The 15,083-nt window shown below is 38.1% G+C and overlaps 1 long non-coding RNA gene across 1 annotated transcript; it reads right to left on the reverse strand.

The window, feature by feature from the left end:
- Positions 1-10,182: 10,182 nt before the first annotated feature.
- On the reverse strand, positions 10,183-11,999 carry LOC122039589. The gene is made up of 2 exons (XR_006128254.1): positions 11,841-11,999; positions 10,183-10,212 (listed from the first exon to the last, which is right to left on the reverse strand). It is a non-coding gene; the product is annotated as an uncharacterized LOC122039589 (long non-coding RNA).
- Between the last annotated feature and the right edge of the window lie 3,084 nt (positions 12,000-15,083).

Genomic DNA, 15,083 nt, shown 5'->3' on the forward strand with positions numbered 1-15,083 from the left:
TTGCACTAAAACAGTGCCTTAGAGATCTTGAATATCTCGTGCCTTGCTTGTCCTTGATACAGTTGACGAAGATGTTCAACCATATCATAAGTAGTCATCAACTCGTGTTGCTTCTGAAGCTCAGAGTTCATGGTTGCGAGCATGAGGCATGACACATCTAATGCACTTGATGCTTCTTATAAGCATCTCGGTCGGCTCGCGTGGCAGTGGCAGGAGGTGCCTCCGGAATGGGCTGCTCCAGGACGTATAGTTTTCTTTCTTGTGTGAGAATGATTCTCAGATTCCTATACCAGTCCAGGAAATTAGCTCCATTGAGCTTATCCTTGTCAAGGATAGAACGCATGGAGAAAATGTTCGTGTTCGTCGTTATGGCAATATACAACATAAATAAAGTAGAAGTAAATATCATATCCCCTTTATCATTTAATTAGGCCTATAACTAAATGATGATCCCACTGAATTATAGGGCTTTTGTAGAATCAAGTCATGGATGTGGTCAACCCACACTACTAGATTCATACCAATTAGCTATAATTCTCGCGGGACAAGATCCACATCATACTACACCTTGAGTTAGCTTTGGCTAAATCACCCAAGACTTAGTATGATCGGTAGATAACTAATTATCAATTACATCTTTATGCAACTCTTGTTTATAGGATCAAGATAAATGTGATCTTTATCCTATCTTCCCAACCATTAGAAAATGCCTATAATTTTACCCGATCTAATTGAGTTAACTAGCTATACTCAATCTAATTGAGTTTGTTCTCACCCAAGCTTTGATAGGCGGGACCAAGATTGTTCCTCCGCACTCGACCAAGATAATATGCGTTGCTCTGCTTTGGCGGATTCAACAACAACAAATGATCGAGGTAGTGATGAGTATCAAAACTTGGTAGGCATTTCAAGTTGACTTGATTAAAATCTAATCTAATCATGAATGTGTATCATATACGCATTAAGGCACTAATTACCCTACATTAGCATGCATCACATACACATAAGCAATGATATATATATATATATATATATATATACATAAATACTGATTAATCAATTTGTGATGAGGTCATGGCCCTACTACGATCTTTTCAAGCCAATGAAAAGATCGTATGGTCAACCTAGGGTCAACGACTTCTTCAAGCGCCTCCTTTTGACCGCTATGTGTTGATAGCACCCTCCTCGTAACTCCTTCTTGAGTGGACCTTCCACCGCCTCATTTTATACATTACAAATATGAAACTCGAGTTACATTCGAGTCTAAAATCTATTTACAATAGGAACATAATAAGGGAGGCACGACGCGCAGGTCGCATATCATATACAACACGCATAATACAAAAAATGGCGCGCAAGCCATATTATGAATTACAACACAATTTTAACCGATCACATTGGGATTTTTTGGTCCATGACCATCACAATATCATACATAATTCTAAATTATGTATTTTACATAAATTTCTATAATTTTACTACTATTTTATCAATTTTATGAGTCACAACTTCTCGGCGGTCCCGTTTAACAATTTTCGAGCGCGATCGCGAGACAATGCCCCTTGCGGGGTTAGGGGCAGCGCCCCTTCTCGCGAAATGAATATCACAAGTATCCCAAACTGATCTAATAGTGCCTTAAGCCTCTGTCCCAAAAAAATAATTTTATTTGGGTGAAACCTTGCCGTTTTGGAAGGTTTTTCTTGGTATTTGAAGCCTACAAGTGTCCAAACACTTGTTGCTTCGCCTCTACAATAAAAATACTCACAAAATCTATAAAAGTAGAAAAATTATAGAAACTTACAGATCTGAAATCTTTTCGTAATAACAAATACAAACATGTACAAGCTTCGCACGTGGCTCTGATACCACTGTTAGACTTTCGAGCTGCAAAAACCATTTTTTGCGTTGCGGAAACTCCGAAGCTAGCCACGGATCCGTGTGAAGATAAATAAAAATATTCATGTACATGTTTATCTACACTAGATCTACCTTAGATATACATGAAAAGAAGTATTACCCTTGTAGCGATGCCCTTCGCTTATCCCGCTCGTCCAAATGGTTGTCGAATCTCGTAGAGTGTCAAGTGTACACTCCTCTACACGTATCCACACGGACAAAAGGTGGAGAAAAACCACTTAGAGTGTGCTAGCACTCTTGAGAGGTTTCGACAATGGAGGAGAGGGAGAGAACAAGAAGAGAGGAGGAAGAAGAAGACTTGAATGCACATCTAATGTGGCCGGCCACTTAATGGAGCATCTTATACCTCTATGTAATACCAAGAGTCATGGCTCTTGGTCTTCCTCATGAGGTGACACATAATGATGTGGCCTTGATGATGTGGAGCATCATCATTGGCAGACCCATGCCAAGTCACAATGAGGTGGTATTTGGTCAAGTCAAACTTGACCCTTCATCTTCCCTCTCAAATCAAGTCAAACTTGACCTCTTATCTCCCATGGTTGATTAAATCTAACTTTTGATTCAAATTAATTTAATTTAATGAATCTCTATTCATTGGTTTAAATTGGCTCAATGAATCATAGTCTAAACTAGACTCATTCGACACATGAATCAAATTGAGTCTAACTCAATTAGTCTAATTTGGATTACTCTTAATCCAATTTGGTTCATCACATGAACCTAATCCTCTTGGTCCATCATATGAACCTAATCTCCATCTAACTGCCCTTTGTGTGTGACCCTATAGGTTCTTGTAACGTTGGCAATGCTCCTAAACCCATTTAGAAACATAAGTAATGAGCGGTATCTAGCAACACATCATTACTACCTAAGTTACAAGAATGTTGAGATCCAACATCACCATTGTGACTACTAATTGTGACTCTCACATATGTGACAATGTCCTTCTATCCTTGACATCTAAATTGATCAATTGAGGCATAAATCGTGTCATCCTCTAATTAATTTATGTCTTGAACTCCAAGTAGACTCACTCTAATCAAATGAGCTCAATATCTCATATTGACCTATTTGGACATGGTCATGCACTTAGTGGTCTCACTCTATCAAGAATCATGATGTCACTCCTGTCATATAGGAGGGATAGATCCCATCTACATCACTCACATGCCTCCGCATAATTTGTTACATACCCAGTAGTCGCCTTTATAGTCCACCCATTTACGGGTGACGTTTGACGATGCCAAAGTATGCAACTCCTTATGTAGGGAACCATGGTGACTTCAGGTCCAAGGACTGATAGTCATACTAATAGTCACATGAGAAAGTATATGACACTTATATAACGATCTATGATACTTTCTCATGGTGGGTCATTCAGTATACATTCTCCAATGCATACCCATGTGTCAACTTGATATCTAATATCCATGACTTGTGAGATCAAGTCATCGAGTTGACCTACATGCTAGTCTCATCGAATTAACATTATCCCTGAATGTTAATACTTGACTAGGAATGATTAAGAGTAGTGTTCTCTATATCATCTCATTATCAATTAAACCAATCGATTGATATAGATAAGAACCTTCTACTCAAGGACGCTATTATACTCAGTTATTTGGCACCAATACAAGTAAGTATAATAACTATAAAGAAATGTCTTTATAAATATATATAGGAATATGATACATCGAGTCCATACAACAATCATCACATGATCGGCTCTAGGGCTCTCACTAACAGCTTAATAGCAATTTTAGTGAAGAGGAGATTGAGTATCATAAGAAATGGGTCAGTGCAGATGAGATGGCGCTGTGTTACATTTTAGCTTCTATGTCAAATGTGCTGCAACATCAACATCAAGCCATGCCTACTACATATGACATGATGCGCAATCTCAAGGAACTTTTTGGGCACCGGAATCATACTGTTAGGCAAGAGGCTATGAGAAATTTGAAGACAACCACCATGACTGAGGATACACCCGTAAGGGATCATATCCTCAAAATGATGGCTCTTTTGAATGAGATGGAAGTCCTTGGAGCATAAATCAATGGGGAAACCCAGGTCGATATAATTCTCCGAACGCTGCCTAAAAGTTTTGAGCAGTTCCGCCTAAACTACAACATGAACAAAAAGGGTTTATTCATTGGTGAAACTTCTGACAGAACTTCAAGCAGTAAAAGGGCTATTTCATCAAAGTTCTCAAATTCACATTGATGAAAATGTTTCTGCTTCTAAGCTGAAAGGCAGAAAGAAGAAAAAGAAATAAGTTGGTTCAGCAAAGAAAGTGAATCGATCTCTAGGGACTGGGCCACATGTAGGTGTGAAGAAGCTGAAGGGAAAGTGCTTCACATGTAAGCAGTCTGGACATTGGAAAGTGGACTGTCCTCCAGAAAGGAGAACAATAAAGGTATATCTTATTCTCTAGTGGTTGAAACATGTTTAGTGGTGTTATCTACCGGTACCTGGTGTGTAGATACGAGAGCCACTGATCATGTATGTAATTCATTGTAGGGGTTCCAGGAAACTCGACAACTACATGAAGGGGAGATTACCGTCTACATGGGCAATGCTACAAAAGTGACGGTTGTTGTAGTGGGAGATGTTTATTTATCTTTTGATAGAAATAGAACATTGATTTTGAGAAATTATCTTTATGTACCATGTTTTAGAAAGAACTTGATTTCAGTTTCTAAAATATTTATGGATGGATATTCTGTTTCTTTTGATGATAAAGTAGTTGTCAAGAAAAATAGGGTAGTTATCTATTCTGGTACGTTGGTTAACAATTTGTATACTCTAAATCCAATAACTCCTACTATACCACAAATGGAAATTAATATCACATCTTTTAATTCTAATAAGAGAAAACAAACCTTCAGAAATAAACTAAACATATCTTTGGCATCTAAGGCTTGGTCATATTAACTTGAGTATGATTCAAAGGCTACTAGCCGATGGACCTTTGGGTTCATTAGTGGAGGAAAATTTTCCAACCTACGAATATTGTTTGGAAGGAAAAATGACCAAGAGACCTTTTAAGGTCAAGGGGTATAGAGCCAAAGATGTGTTGAAATTGATTCATTCTGATTTGTGTGGACCTATAACTATCAAGTAGGAGGTGGTTTCGAATATTTTATCTCTTTTTATAGACGACTATTCGAGATACGGGTACATTTACTTGATGCGCCGCAAGTCTTAGTGCTTTGATAAGTTCAAAGAATACAAGGCTGATGTGGAGAAACATCATGGTAAAGGTATCAAGATACTACGGTCTGATCATGGTGGCAAGTACCTCTTAGGAGAGTTTAGGAGTTACTTATTAGAGGCCGGGATTCAATCCCAACTGTCTGCACCTGGTACACCCCAACAGAATGGTGTGGCAGAACGAAGGAGTAGGACTCTTATGGAAATGGTTAGATCAATGATGAGTTATTCAGAATTACCAAATTCATTTTGGGGATATGCTCTGGAAACAGCAGTGTAAATTCTGAACTTGGTACCTTCTAAGTCAGTAACCTCTACTCCCACAGAATTATGGAATGGGCGTAAACCTAGTCTGAAACATATTCAGATTTGGGGTAGTCCAACACATGTACTAAAGGGAGACGCTGATAAGTTGGAATCATGTACAGAAGTTCGTTTGTTTGTGGGTTATCCTAAAGGAACGAAAGGTGGTTTATTTTATAGTCATAAAGATCAGAAGGTCATTGTTAGAACCAATGCCTGATTTTTAAAAGAGAACTATGTAATGGATCACAAGCCAATGAGTAAAATTGTTCTTGAGGGAATAAGGAAGACACATCTACTTTAGTACCAACGATATAAGATGAGATACCACAAGAAACTGCAACATGTGTCACAAATGATGCACAATTACAAGTAGTGTCTCGTCGTAGTGGGAGGGTTGTTAGGAAACCTGATAGATTCATGTTTTTGGGAGAATCTTCAGACTTGATCCTTGGTGAACATGAACCTGATCCCTGGACATATGATGAAGCACTCCAAGATAAAGATGCAGCATCTTGGCAAAGTGCAATGAACTCTGAAATAAAATCTATGTACTCTAATCAGGTCTGGGAGCTTGTAGAACCATCAAATGGTGTAAGCACCATTGGATGTAAATGGGTCTACAAAAGAAAAAGAGGGTCAGATGGGAAGGTGGAAACTTTCAAAGCAAGGCTTGTTGCAAAAGGATATACTCAGAAGGAGGGAATCGATTATGAGGAAACCTTTTCGCCGGTAGCCATGCTTAAGTCTATTCGGATTCTTTTATCTATTGCCGCTCATATGAATTATGAGATTTGGTAAATGGATGTCAAGACAGCTTTCCTTAATGGAAGTCTTGAAGAAAATATCCATATGAAGCAACCAGAGGATTTATTGCGAAGGGCAGAGAGCATCTTGTATGTAAGTTCAATCAGTCTATCTATGGATTGAAGCAAGCTTCGAAATCTTGGAACATCCAGTTTAATGAAGTGATCCAGTCTTATGAATTTATTCTGTGTTTGGATGAGTCTTGTGTATACAAGAAGAGTGATGGAAATGTGGTGGTATTTCTTGTACTATACGTAGATGACATTTTGCTCATTGGCAACAATGTCAAAGTATTGTCAAACATAAGGGTATGATTGCCCAAGCAGTTTGACATGAAGGATTTGGGAGAATATGGATATATTCTTGGGATCAAAGTAATAAGGGATCGCAAGAAAAGAATATTGTGCGTTCCCAAGTTTTATACATCGATACTATTCTAGCTCGTTTTAGCATGCAAAACTCCACGAAAGGTTTTTTACTTTTTCGGCATGGAGTACCTTTATCTAAAGAGATGTCTCTTAAAACATCAAAGGAAATAGAGGACATGAAGGAAGTTCCTTATGCTTCAGCTGTAGGAAGCCTAATGTATGCGATGCTATGTACGAGACCGAATATCTATTTTACCATGCGCATGGTTAGCAGATATCAAAGTAACCTAGGACAAGGATATTGGATTGCCATAAAGCATATATTAAAGTACCTGAAAATGACTAGATATTATATGCTAATTTACCAGACAGATGATTTTCTCCTTGTGGGTTACATGTTACGATTCCGCAAGTGTACGGATTCATCATCAGTAATATATAAAATTGTCGAACCACAGGGGTTGTTGATTAAGCACTAGAGATGTTGCAAAGTAAGTTATCTAGACCGTCAAAAGTTGGCTTTGGCGCTTGCAAGCTAATGAGAGTGATTGAAGAGAGAAAGAGAAGGATGAGATAATCGATCTTGGAGGGAATTGAGCTTTGGGAAATGAATTCTAGGATTTCGGTTTCGTTATGGTGGAACCTGATGTATTATGTTCTATCTTTTCCTCATTGTCAATCGACATGCATTCGCCGAAAGTTAAAGCTACTATCCTTAAGCACTAAATGGAGAAGATCCCTGTGAAATCCTATTACGATTAACCCCTGTCACTAGGGCGCCTCGGTAGATCACAGGAATGCAAATCCAATCGGTGTCATTAAGGATAGAGATAAGGGTTTAATTCAGTCTCTTACTTCCTTATGGAGAAGTTACCTCTCCTTTCAAGGGAGTATCCTAGATGCCCTTGAACGGGTTACCCCTATCACTAGGTCCCCTCGGGTGTACGATCTAAGATCCTCTCTTTAAGAAATTAGCAATTCCTACACAATCGATTAGTATGATGAGATAATCTCAGCAAGTCTCATGCGTATCAAATAGAAACAAAGCAAGCAAAATCATCCAATAAGTAAAGGTATAAACATGAGTCTTACATCAAACCCTATCTAAAACTACTCCTTACATCCATAGAAAAGGAGATCTACTCCATTGTGAGGGAAGAACAACGCCAAAACATAAAGTAAAGCATACTTACAACCCTTGATGCAAGAAGAAGGGGAAGAAGAGATGCTTGTCGAGGTTTCCGATGTCTTGGGAATGCCTCCTTTCTATGGAGATGGATGGAAAGTCAAGGGACAATGGTGGATGAAGCTCTAGGGTTTCCCCTGAAGGGGAGAACCCTTTCCCGATGAGTGGGACCAAATCCCGAACCAAAGACCCCCCCAAGAATAGGGTTCTTGACCCTTTTATAAGCTAGGGCATGGGCACCACACGACCCATGCCATGGCCATGCGAGATCCGCACGACCAAGTGCATCCTCCCTTCGGGTTGAGTGGCACGGTCGTGCGAGATCCGCACAGTCGTGTCTTCCTTCTATTCTGGCCGCGCTGTACGGCCGTGCTAATTGGCACGACCGTGTGGATCTGGGGCTCGACTCCTGGGATACGACAATGCAGGAATTACACGGTCGTTGTTACACTTTCGCAAGTGCACAGATTCGTCATCAGTAATAAAGAATATCGATCCCACGAGGACTAGTTATAAGCACTAGTGATGACACACTTAGGATTAGCTACACTATCGATGGTTGTAAGTAATCTAAGAAAAGAGATTATAAAGCGGAAATGAGAACTAGCAACGAGAAGAAATCAACTTGGGTAATGAAGAGTTCTAGGATTTCGATTTCATTGTGGTGATATTAATGTATCACATACTATCCTATACTCATTGTCCATTAGCATGCATTCACCAGAAGCTAAGGCAACTATCCTTAAACACCAAACAAAGATAATCCCTATGAAATCCTGTTACAGTTAACCCCTGTTACTAGGACGCCTCGGTAGATCACAAGGACACAACTCTAATTGATGTTATCAAAGATAGAATTAAGGAGCTTGGTTTGGTCTCTTACTTCCTTGTGAAGGAGTCGCCTCTCCTTTTAAGGAAGTACCCTAGATGTCCGTGATGTTAGGATGTATACTAAAAGCCTAGCTTTTAGTATAAACATTTATCTAGAAATAAGAATCACATTGGTCAAATGTCTACATTTATGATAAATGTAGTTGTTCAATTAATTTATATTGTAGATAACATGGTGTGTGGTGTCACACATAGAGGATCATGTTATCAGCACCTTATAAATTATAAACAGTTGCTCACGACTAAGATGGAAAGAAACAAACTATTGGAATAGTCGTAGTGTAATTAGGTATTGGTTTATCTTGACTAATAAATTACACTAGTACACTCTAAGTGTATTGAGTAGGACCATTTTAGGTAAGTTCTTTTTATACTGCCTTGATAAAAGAACTAGACCTTAGTTATTATAGAAGTGTGTGCTCTTAATCCTAATATAATAACAAGCACATATATTTGATATTTATTTCTTTAATTTATCAATGGGTGAGATTTAGTTCGATAAATCAATAAGCCCGATAAGTTGGGAAATGATATCACTTATAGTGTGTGTTGTTGATTATAGAAGGAAACTGTGTCCTAGTGATCTAGGTTGAGAATGACCCCAAGAGGAGCTCATAAGGATTGTCATGTTAAACCCTGCAGGTGGACTTAGTCCGACATGACGATAAAGTTGAGTGGTACTAGTCTTGGACTAAGATATTAATTAAGTGAGTTGTAAGTAACTCATTTAATTAGTGGACATTCATTATCTTAAACACAGGGAGACTAACACACTCATAATAAGGAGCCTAAAATGTAATTTGGGATTGGTGCGGTAGTTCAATAATAGTTCTTTAGTGGAGTGAATTATTATTGATAAAATTAAGTTATGTGTTCGTGGCGAACACGGGATGCTTAATTTCATCGGGAGACCAAAACCAATTCCTCCTCTCGGTCCCTATCGTAGCCTATTGTATATAGAGATTTATACCCACTACATACCCACCTTCTTACCCATCCTAATGGGGCCGGCCAAGCTAGCTTGGAACCCAAGCTAGGGCCGGCCAAGACCAAGTGGATGAGCCAAGTTGGTGGCTGGCCAAATCTTGTGTAACGACCACCCTTCTTACTACTACTACTCTCTAAGGATGACCGTTACTTAACTACTAACTCTACTTAACCGGTATGATTAAAATCCTTGAAGAAACCCTACTAAAAAATTTCGACAGAGTCTCCCCTGTACCGGTGACCAAATCAACAATACAAACAAACTATACTCAGCCACAGGCGGCTGGAACATATATTTTCACAACCAAAAGGAATAACATCACCACGCAGTTTAATGAAATCAAAGCATGCAAGTAATAAATAGCGGAAACAAAATAAAAACATACAGTTAACTAACAGCGGAAGACTAAATGACTCATCTAATACATTCTTAAAAAATTCTTAAACTAAGTCCCAAGACTTCCATAGTCCTGGCATCACACATCCCTCGAACACCTCCTTGTCGCCTTCCTTTCTATATCTTTTCCTTTCCTGTATCTGCAGTAAGAGGAAGTGTAGTCTATAAGCAAAATTTGCTTAGTAAGCGCTATCTAACTCACAAAAACTCGATATGCATGTATATAAATAGAAACATGCTAAAATTGAATGCTAACATGCAAAGCTACTCATGCTCATAAATAGCAAATAACAGTAAGCTAACTCATGCTCTCCTAATAGTAAAGAAACATACTGAAAGGCTAAACATGTAAGACAAGTCTATACTATCATGCTAGCATAAAGAATTTAACTTACTGAATTCTAAACACTTTCTGATTCTTATTAAACTTACTTAATAACTTATTCTTTTATTTTACTTATTTAAAACTTATTCTTTAATACTTGTAACCTTTTGTAAACACATTGTTTTATTAGTTCAAAAGCTTATACTTATAATACTTCAAAATAATAATCAACTTTTTCTTGGGCCCAGGCGTAGTACCATCTTATGCGCGTTCCCTAATAGGTTGGGGTAGCGAGCCACCAATCCTAAAAGAGCAGACCTCGGTTTACCAGGGCCAAGACCTCGGAATTGAACACCTGGATTTGTTTAACGACAACCTCGGAAGTCGGGTACTAGCCTCTTCTTAAAAGTAAAATACTTATAATCTTAATTACTTCTTCTTTAAATGCCTTGGCATTTTAATAGGCACCTTGTGTGCCTAAAACCCCTAAAGTCTTGACTTTGGGATCTACTTAAGGCCTCGGCCTTTTCTTTCTTTTCTTTATCTTTCTTATACTTTTCTTTAAAAGAATGCTTCTTACAAAACTAAAATGTTTAAACAAATTCTAACACTGAAATGCTTAAACAAAATCTGCATACAAGTTTAAACAGAAATCTGCATATTAAGCTTAACTAAAATCTGCCTATTAAGCTTATCTAAAATATGCATACTAAGCTTATCTAAAATCTGCATATTAAGCTTATCTAAAATCTGCATACTAAGCTTATCTAAAATCTGCATACTATGCTAGTCAAAATTCTGCATACTATACTAATCAAGATTCTACATTCTATGCTACACTATTTCTGCATACTATGCAAACATAAATTCTGCACTATAATACTTAACCAAACTGCACTATAATCTTTTTCTTTAAAACTGCACTATAAGTTCCACCAAAAATCTGTACTACAAGTTCCACCAAAAATCTGCACTATAAATTCCACCAAAAATCTGCACTACAAGCTCTAAAGAAATCTGCATTTTAAGCTCTAAGAAATCTGCACTATAAGCCTACATAAAAATCTGCACTATAAGCTTAATTAAAAATCTGCACTATATGCTTAATTAAAAATCTACACTACCAGTTAATTAAAATCTGCACTATAAGCCTACATAAAAATCTGCACTATAAGCTTAATTAAAATCTGCACTATAGGCTTAATTAAAAATCTGCACTATAAACTTAATTAAAATCTGCATTATAGGTTTAATTAAAATCTGCACTATAAGCTTAATTAAAAATCTGCACTATAGGCTTAATTAAAATCTGCACTATAAGCCTAATTAAAAATCTGCACTATAGGCTTAATTAAAAATCTGCACTATAAGCGCTTCTTATGCTTCGAATTCAAGAAGAACAAAGGTCCAAAACTACTCCTACTGCAGGTGAGAAGCACTTACATCGGTTCCTTAGACTTACAGCCGGCGAGAACAATTCTAGGGCTTCGGAGAACTCGAGCTTTCGGTCCCTCCTTGTGCTCACGGCTCCTCCTCGACGAGAGGAACGCAAGGAGATGAAGAAGCCTTTGAATGAGCCTTTGGCCGGCCACCGGAGACGCCCTAAAGCTCGGCTGCGTTTTCGCCGAGAAGAGTCGCGCCGTCGAACTCGAGAGAAGGGGAGAGGGATCGAGAGAATAAATTTCCTCTCTTAACTTAACCTCTTTTATAACCTAATACTTCTGCTATAGCTTAAGAATATTTCGCTTCCTTTTTATTACGAAATTCTCGTTGGATCACCTGGTCAGCAACGTTTGATCAAATCAAACCGTTGCTGGTTCGATTCCCCCGCAGCGCCCTTTCTCGTTTTAATTAATTTTGATTTCCCAACTACGGCTTAAGTACAATTCGACCCTTATTTGATTAAATAACAACTGCTAGCCTAGTTGGTCCGTTGGGCTTTGCTCGAAGCCGCAGGTCTGGGCTTCGATTCCCGTCCGTGCCCCCTTTTTCTCCAATTTATTTTAAACGTTCCATCTACTGCATATATACATTTCGCTCCAGATAAGGTTAACAAAAATCGTGTAGCTCAGCTGGTTGGGTTCGTTTTGCTCGAAATCACAGATTGCAGGTTCAAAACTTGGCTTCAACATATTCCTTTTCTCTTTTTTTTTTTAAAACTTCTTCCTCTTGGTAAAAATACCAAACGAACTCCAAAAATTGCATAAAAATATTCTAAAAATTCCTAAAAATCTCTAGAATATTTTAAAAGTATTTCTAAATATTTTAAAGCACTTTTAGGACTCCTAATGAGGAAAATTGGGTCATTACAGCTTGGGTCCCAAGCTTAGGTGACCCGCCACTAGAATATTAAAAAGGATTTTTATTAAAATTATTTCTTATGTGGATATCATGGTTTTAAAAGAGAGTTTAAAATTTAAATCTTTCCTTTTATAGCTTTCTACAAAAGATTAAGAAAAGATTTGAAATCTTTCCTTATTTGTAGATTGAAAGGAGATTTTAATTTTGAGAAAACTTTCCTTTTTAACCATGATCATAATTTAAAAGAGAGTTTTAAAAATTAAATATTCTCTTTTATTAGTTTCTACAAAAAATTAAGAAAAGATTTGATATCTTTCCTTATTTGTAGATTGAAAAGAGATTTTAATTTTTAGAGATAACTTTCCTTTTTGGAAATTATCCACATGTTTAAAAGAAAGATTTTAATTTATAAAATTTCTTTTTTATAACCCACCATGAAGTGAAAAATTATTGGAGAAATTTTTTATAAATTTTCGAAAACAAATTAGGAAGTTTTAATTGTTGTTTTAATTAAAACTCTCATTGTTTTGGGGAAATAAGTGGCCGACCATGTAATAATGAAAAGGAAAATTCTTTTTAATTAAATAAATTTTTCCTTTTCATGGAAAAAGAATTAAGGAAGTTTTTAATTAAATTTCCTTATTTGCCAAGACCAAGGAATATAAAAGAGGAGGTAGAGGTGCCTTCATGGCGAACGACTATATTATTTTTCTTCCTCTCTTTTCTTCCTTGGTGGCGGCCGACCCTATTATTTTTCCTTCTTCCTTTTCTTTCTTCTTCATTGGCCGGACCTTGTAATCTCATGGAGCTTGAAGATGGCCGGATTTTAGCATGGAGAAGAAGGAGAGAAAGGAAGTATCCCTTGGAGCTTGGTGGTGGTGACCGAACCACATCTATTCATGGAATATTTGTGGTGGCCGAATCATGCTTGGAGAAGAAGGTGGCTTAGGTGGATTCTCATCTCGGTAGATCGTTGCCCACATAACGTCCAGGATAAGAAGAGGAATACGGTAGAAGATCAAGAGGTCGTTGCATACAAAGGAAGGTATAATTAGTAATTAATTTCCGCATCATACTTGTTGTATTTCTTTTGTATGAATTCCAAACACAAGAGACATTAGATTCTAGATTTTCGGATTTGTTCCGAAGATGTGTTTCTTTTTGTTTTGTTTTTCGAATTTGTGATTCGATTGTTATTTTTGGTTAACCTAGAGTTATTTAAGGAAATTAAATATTAGCTTTCCTTAAAAGGCTTTGTCTAGGCGGTGGTGGTTGCTCCCATATCCAAGAAGGCATGTGCCTCGCCATGTAGTCCTGAAAGCCAATTTTGGAAATTAATATTTAATGAAATTAATAACATAGGTGGATTTGAATCAATAGTGTTAAGTTCCGTTTGCGATTCAAATCTAAACCATTAAGAACATATAAGTTAAATTTGGAATCAATGATGTTAAGTTCCGTCTGCGATTACTAATTTAACTTCTAAAGAACACAATAGGTTATTTAAGGAAAGGTTCGACACTTGTAAAAAAAAATTTTGTACAGTGGAACCGGTACGTTTTCCTAGGACTAACCAACACGTGAACGGGTTACCCCTGTCACTAGGGTCCCTCGGATGTACAATCTAAGGTATTCCCTCTATGAGGTTGGCAATTCCTACACAATCAATCAACACGACAAAGAGATCGAGTAGTCGAAACAAAGCAAGCGAAATCATCCAATGGATATAAACATAATATGAGTCTTACATCAAAACCAATCCACAATTACTCCCTCATCCTAGAACAAGGACTCTACTCCATAGACGTCGGAGAAAAACCCGAAGACATGATGTATTTAAACATACAAATTCTCAAACACGAAGAAAGAAAGAAGAAGTATGCTTATCCAACGACGACGAGTGATCTTCAGATCCAATCCTTTGCTTCTAGAGTTGATGTGGTGATAAAAGATCATTGGATCGATGTCCTGGATGGTGTGGAACGACACCAGAGTGATTCTCCTGTTGACGTCTCGCCTCCTGGCTCTCCCCTCCTTCTGAAAAAGGGTTAAACCCCCTCTTATAGGCTAGGGCGCGGCGCGGCGGCACGACCGTGCAAGGATGGCACGACCGTGCCCTTTCTTGGCTATGGGTGTGCTGCACGGCTGTGCCAATTGGCACGACCGTGTGATGCTGGGGCTCGGCTCTGGGGGCACGACCGTGCAGGGTTGCACGGTCGTGTACTGCCTGGTCTCGATCATGGAGGCACGACCTTGCAGGGTTGCACAATCGTTCCTTGCTTGGCTGCTGGCTGTAAGGCACGACCATGCGGAGTTGCACGGCCGTGCTCAGATCCCTCTCTGGATTGGCCACATGACCATGCAAGGTTGCATGGCTGTGCTCTC

The sequence above is a fragment of the Zingiber officinale genome, chromosome 2A, assembly GCF_018446385.1.
Source record: "Zingiber officinale cultivar Zhangliang chromosome 2A, Zo_v1.1, whole genome shotgun sequence".
In the NCBI taxonomy this organism is placed as follows: domain Eukaryota; kingdom Viridiplantae; phylum Streptophyta; class Magnoliopsida; order Zingiberales; family Zingiberaceae; genus Zingiber; species Zingiber officinale.